We start from the raw sequence: 6,402 nt of genomic DNA, 5'->3' as shown, positions 1-6,402 counted from the left end.
ATAATATAAGTAGTACTCGTTTAGTTACCACAATTGGGACTGGCAATTCATTAAACAAAGTGGTTGCTAAGCAGGGGTGGGATTGAAATTTTTTAACAACCTGTTCTGTGGGCATGGCCTAATTTATGGGTGTGGCTTGGTGGTCATGTGACTGGCTGGGCATGGCTTGTATGTAAATATTATAAATATTTATGTAAATATTGAATTTTATATTAAAAAAGAGCAACTTTTACCCAGAACCAGGCAAAGCAGACAGGCAGATTGAGTTGATCGCAGAATCACAGATTCATCCAGAGATCTACATTTCTGCAATCTGCTGCCCGAGTCTGCACTGAAAAATAGAAGCTTCAGTCCTAAGGAAGGTTTAGCTCTGCTTTTATATTAGCTAGAAAGCAAGAAATCCAACTGTTTCCTGCTTTCTAGCTATTCTAAATCTCCCGACACAGCAGAACAACTGAAGCTCAGGGGGGAAAAAAGGAAAAATAACAACTTACCAAACACAGGCACGTTTGATGGTACGCATGCCAGGTAAGGAGTGAGTGGACAGGGAGGGGAGGGAAGGGGAGGGGCCAGCCAGTGGCGTGATTTGCCAGTTCTCTGAACTGGGCAGAATCATAACAACCGGTTCTATAGAACTGGTCCAACCAGGTAGAATCCCATCCCTGTTGCTAAGTGAAATATCACATGATTGCAACTGTTCTTATGACATTACTTCAACTTTCCTTTGCTTTACAGATTTGAGAAGGTCGTAATTGAAGGCATCAGTCATAAGGTTACTTTTCATCATTGTTCCAACTGCAAATAGTTACTGTCCAAGGGAGTTACTAAACAAGGACTCCTGTAGACCACCGTGATATGGATGCAATGAGCAGTTTGCTTGCTTGTCTTAACAACAATTGAAAGTTCCTATGGACTCTCATTATAAGAGTGTAAATATGATGTAATCAGGGCATAGGTTACCATAGCCAGGTTGGACCATTTGAATAAAACCTAATTAGAGGGAGTTGTGTAAACATGCACTTTGTCTCCACCTTCATTGGAAATCTGAGGACAGAAAATGATCAAAGAGAACTCCCATTATTGCAATAGGAAGAGAAATGCACTTGCTTGGGATGAAAATCACATAAAAACATGATACAACATTTCATCAACGAGCATCCATCAGCAAAAAAATACATGGAGACTTCTGGAAATTGGAACTTTCTGACAAACAAGAAGTTAGAGGTCCAAGGATATGGAGAGAGAAAGAAAGAGAAACTAAAATTGGTGTTTTGGAGATTGTGCCAAGGTCCACGGTAAGATTATTGAATTTCTTAGTATTTGAGGTGCTGGTTGTTCTGAGAATACAGGAATGTTCTGGATCTGAACCCTCAATTAATTGTATTATGGATGGATTATACTTTTTATATTTTCTTCTGTATGCTGGAAAATGCCTTGGCCATCGGTGCCAAAAAAAGCATCATTAAAAATATGAAGGTGTCTGTACTGCTGTGCATGCAGTATAGTAAGTAATAAGTTATTATTTATTATTATTTTATTTGTCAAATTTAGGTATACCCATCTCACTCTCAGATCTCATTCTAAATGTTACTTATCCATTTTATGTAATTAGTAGAAAAAGGGAAAGGAAAGTTTACAGCCTTGAACCAAGACACTGATGTGACGAACTAAGACACTGATGTGACATATTGCTATCAGGAGTAACTGGATAATAAGATCTCTCTCTTTCTCTCTCTCTCTCCTCCTCCCCCCAGTATTTTCCCAAGTTTCTCCTTCAGTTAAACTGAATATTCTTATAATATGCAGATTGATCTGTAAATAAAATAAATAATTGGATGAAGACTTTGCATTTTATGAAACCGTTCCTGTACCTTTTGTCTAAATTGTTTTAATTAAGTTTAGACTGCTTTCAGAATAATCTTCTTTGAAATGTGCAGAGTAATCGTTCTAGTTTTAAATAACTTGTTTTTCTCTCAGCTGGAAGAATCTGTTATAGAGAGAAAGAACAAAGGCATAAATCTTTGAACGCATGGGTGTTACAGATTGAGTTGTGAGGGAATGCCAAGCAATTCATATCTAAATCATTATTCTCTTGGGATAATTCCATTATACATTAATGTTCCTTAATTGTTCTTATGAATTGTGAATGACTTATATCCCTGTTGGAAAACAAGGAATTCCTGATATTATGCTTTTACAACTTACCACAGCGCATAGTCATGAGAAACCTTTTCTGATTCTGTTATTATGGTGCTGAAATTTTTAAATGTGATTCACAGCTGTGTCTATGGAGATTCTCAGTCATTCAGATCATCGTTGTCCCTTTTTCAAGAGGCAACTAGACTTTCTGATTTTTCTTTGAAGACATTTCACTTCTCATCCAACTATTTGGGTGACCCTGATGACACAGATAAACCTCCAGCTGGCCTCAATGACTCTCTAAAAGAATGTAACTAACCAACTGTCTGTAAGGAGTATAAATCCCCACCTTCCAGTCAGAGCTGAAGAAGCTTCTTGGAAGAGAAGTGAAACATCTTTAAAGAAAAATCAGAAAGTCTAGCTGCCTCTCGAAAAAGCACCTTTGGGACATTCACAGCTGTGGTAAACACCTGTACAATTGTTCATTATCTGTATATTTGGAGGAAGCGGATGTCAGTACTGTAAAAGGGAAGGATGAAGTTGGCTAGTGAAATATGTAGTGGTCCATGCATATTCCACATACTCCCCCATTAATATAGAATGAGTTACAGTGAGTTTTTTCAGAATAATAAAAAATAAATACATTGTAAAGGAAACCTTACTTAACCTATCTCTATCCCAAAATGTGTAAAAAAAGACTGCAGTCTAGCAAATAATTGTTTGATTTATATATTAATAATAAGGTTGCAATTTTTGCTAAATCACACTTTCACTTCCCATTCTTCTCTATGTTGATGGTGCAGCTGTTCTCTCCATAACACAGATGCACTTGGGTAGACAGAATGGGACAGCTTGGCATGGCTAGTTCAGCACAGCCAGCTCACTGCAACCAACTTGCCACCACCAACTCACCTCTGCCAATTCACTGCCACCAAGTAGCGGCAAGATCTTGTTGATGACCCAAGCTCTGTAAAGGACCTTGGAATACTCACCTCTAATGATCTAAGTGCTAGAGCCCACTGCAACTACATAGCCAAAAAGGCATTAAGAGTTGTTAACCTAATCCTACGTAGCTTTTTCTCTGGTAATATCACACTACTAACCAGAGCATACAAAACATTTGCTAGACCAATACTCGAATACAGCTCATCAGTCTGGAACCCACATTACGTATCTGATATTAGCACAATTGAGAAAGTCCAGAAATATTTCACAAGAAGAGTTCTCCACTCCTCTACTCGTTGTAGAATACCTTATGCCACCAGACTTGAAATTCTAGAACTAGAAAACCTTGAATTACGCCTTCGGTCTGATTTAAGCATGGTATATAAAAATCATACATTGCAATGTCCTACCTGTCAATGAATACTTCAGCTTCAACCATAACAACACAAGAGCACACAATAGATACAAACTCAAAGTTAACCGCACCAAACTTAATTGCAGGAAATACGACTTCAGCAATAGAGTGGTCAATGTCTGGAATACTCTACCCGACTCTGTAGTTTCTTCCCCAAACCCCAAAAACTTTAACCTTAGACTGTCTACTATTGACCTCACCCCTTTCCTAAGAGGTCTGTAGGGGGTGCATAAGCGCACCAACGTGCCTACCGTCCCTGTCCTATTGTTTCTCTTATTCTTCTTTTATTTTTCTTATATGTACCCATTTCATGTATTCACAACTATGTATACACTTATACTTATTATCTTGTAAACAATTGGCAAATCAAAGAAATAAATAAATAAAATAAGACAACTCCACACAGCCAATTCACTGTGGAGATAACTTCCACAGGCAACCAGAGGGAGAGCAAGCAGGTGGGCAGGCAGCAGGCAAGCAAGCAGCAGGCAGAGCTCAGAGTGGTGGTAGCAGCAGTATATAAGGCAGGCAGTGGGGGAGGCTGGGGAAGCTGTGGCATCCCATTTTCACACACCCTGCTGTCACTTCTCGGAGCTCTACCCACTTGCTCATTCACCCATTCACTCGGCTCTCCCTTCAGTGGGAGGCCCCTGGCCGCTACCGCTGCTCTGTGCTCTGTCCACCCATGTGCAGGCCCACCTGCCCGCTCTGCTCTCCCTCTGGCTGCCTGTGGTAAGTTGTCCCCACAGCGAATTGGCTGTGTTGAGTTGTGCGGTAATGATTTGGTGGTAGTAAGTTGGCAGAGGCAATTTGGCAATGGTGAGCTGGCAGCGGTGAGCTGGTTGTGCTGAGATGGCTGCACCAAGTTATCTAGACACTTTAAAGTATTATCTTCCTATTGACCTAGAGAATGTTGTAAGATCAATTACCCTAAAACAGGGGTCCCCAATCCTCAGGCTGTGGCCTACCACCAGGCCGCAGCGCATTCAGAACCATACTGCGGAAGTGGTGGGCTAGCACATGTGCATTCAGAACTATCCCCTCTCTCCCCCCACCCCACCAGTCTGCAAAACCAGAAAGTTCGGACACTGCGCTCTAAAATAACAACCTTACTATTTTCCAGGAAGCTTTTCACATCCCTGATTACCTAAATTAACAATAGACCTATTGAGCAAGTCATCACCTTTAAGTATCTAGGCATATACTTTCAATCATCACTGGATCAATTAAGCAAAGAATCACATAAGAGCACAAAAAGCATCTTTTGCCATTATTGCATATGTGTGTCAACACAGTAATAACTATGTAAGAACAGCTATCAAATTATTCAAGATAAATTTCTGACGTCAGTTATTTATGCCCGTGATATAAAGATACTTTTAGATCAGAAGCTATCCAATCCAAATTTTTAAAGGACATAACTTAGATTCCTTATTTCACCCTTAATTTTCTTACTCAGCTGTAATTAGGCTGCATCTCCAGTAAGGCTACTAATTTTTTACGAATAGACATGGCTTTCAGAGAGCACCCAGTACTTTTCCTTACACTATTAATTGCTTCATGAATTTCTGTATACATAATTTATATGTTTTTATATTTGATATGTTGCAATATCTTCTTTTAAATATTAGTCTTGGACTGTAAAATGAAAGGATTATGTGGACAATAAGTTGAAGATAGGCAAGGAACAACAAGTGGAAATCATGCTAGACAGAAAAGAAGGGTCAATCTTGGAAAAAGACTAAGGCTTAGGTAAATCAATTATACTAGCATCCAAAAAAACCTTGAGTTTAGTTAGCAGATTCCAGACATTTGTATTTATTGGGGAAAGTGTTTTCAAAGAAATGAACTCAAAGACAACACTGGTATAGATATTGATTGATCTCTCAGGTGCAGATTGATTTAAACTTTTTGATAAATTCATTGATATGGTAGATTACTATCTGATTCATACTATACTTCAGCTCCAGGGCTTTGCAACAGTGGTCCATTCTCCTGGAATGATTCCAGATTTTTCTGGAATGATTTTTGTTTTTAAAAATGGGAGTCAAAATAGGTGAAGCTAGGAGGGGTATTGTTTCTTTATTTACAATATTTTTATGCTTCCCATGCCAAAGATTTTGGATGATGCCCAATTAAAACATTTGAACCAAGATATAATTGAAAATGAACAATTTCTTATCTATACAATACTAATACGACTCTCCTTTGGTAAGTAATAGTTGCAGCCCAGTGAAATGTTTTGATGGAATGGGTCATTTGAAATAATGACTAAGCTGCGAGTTTGAGTCTGAAAAGAAACTGAAAATTAGATTGAAATCTTCCTTGATGACATAAACATAAGGGAGTTTCATGACCACATGAATCTCCTGAATCATAGATTCAGGAAAGATTTTTATAAGCAGGACTTTTTTGCTTTATTAAAGGTCAAATCAAGATTTATTTAACATTAATAGCAGTTAGCTGTCCTGCTATGTTTAGGACAGCCTTTCCTAACCAGATTAGGTATATTATATTGAATCATTGATTATGCTGGCTGGGATATGATCCTAATCAAAACTAGACCTTCAATTGCTATTAGTATTTCTGTTGTAAATGTCTTCAGAAGGGCAGCTTTTATTAAGACTTTAGCCCAAAAGGAAAAAAAAAGTTAACACCTTTTCTCACCTCCTGGAAAATTCTTGCTGCAGACCTCTATCAACTAAATCCACGCTCCCAACTCATTTACTTTCGTGTATGAACAAAAGTGATTATTAACAAAACCACGAAGAGATGCAATAGGAAGTTTCCTCTGTGGGAGCCTTTTGGTACTGGACTGATTTAACTCATGGTTTCAGGTCATAATTCTTGTAAACATTATTTTTAGCAACAACTTCCTGAAATGATCTATAGAAATTTATCTA

The sequence above is a fragment of the Notechis scutatus genome, chromosome Z (genome assembly GCF_049901735.1).
Source record: "Notechis scutatus isolate UNSWTSFEM ecotype Mainland chromosome Z, rNotScu1.2, whole genome shotgun sequence".
Classification (NCBI taxonomy): Eukaryota; Metazoa; Chordata; class Lepidosauria; order Squamata; family Elapidae; genus Notechis; species Notechis scutatus.
This window is presented reverse-complemented; position numbering follows the sequence as displayed.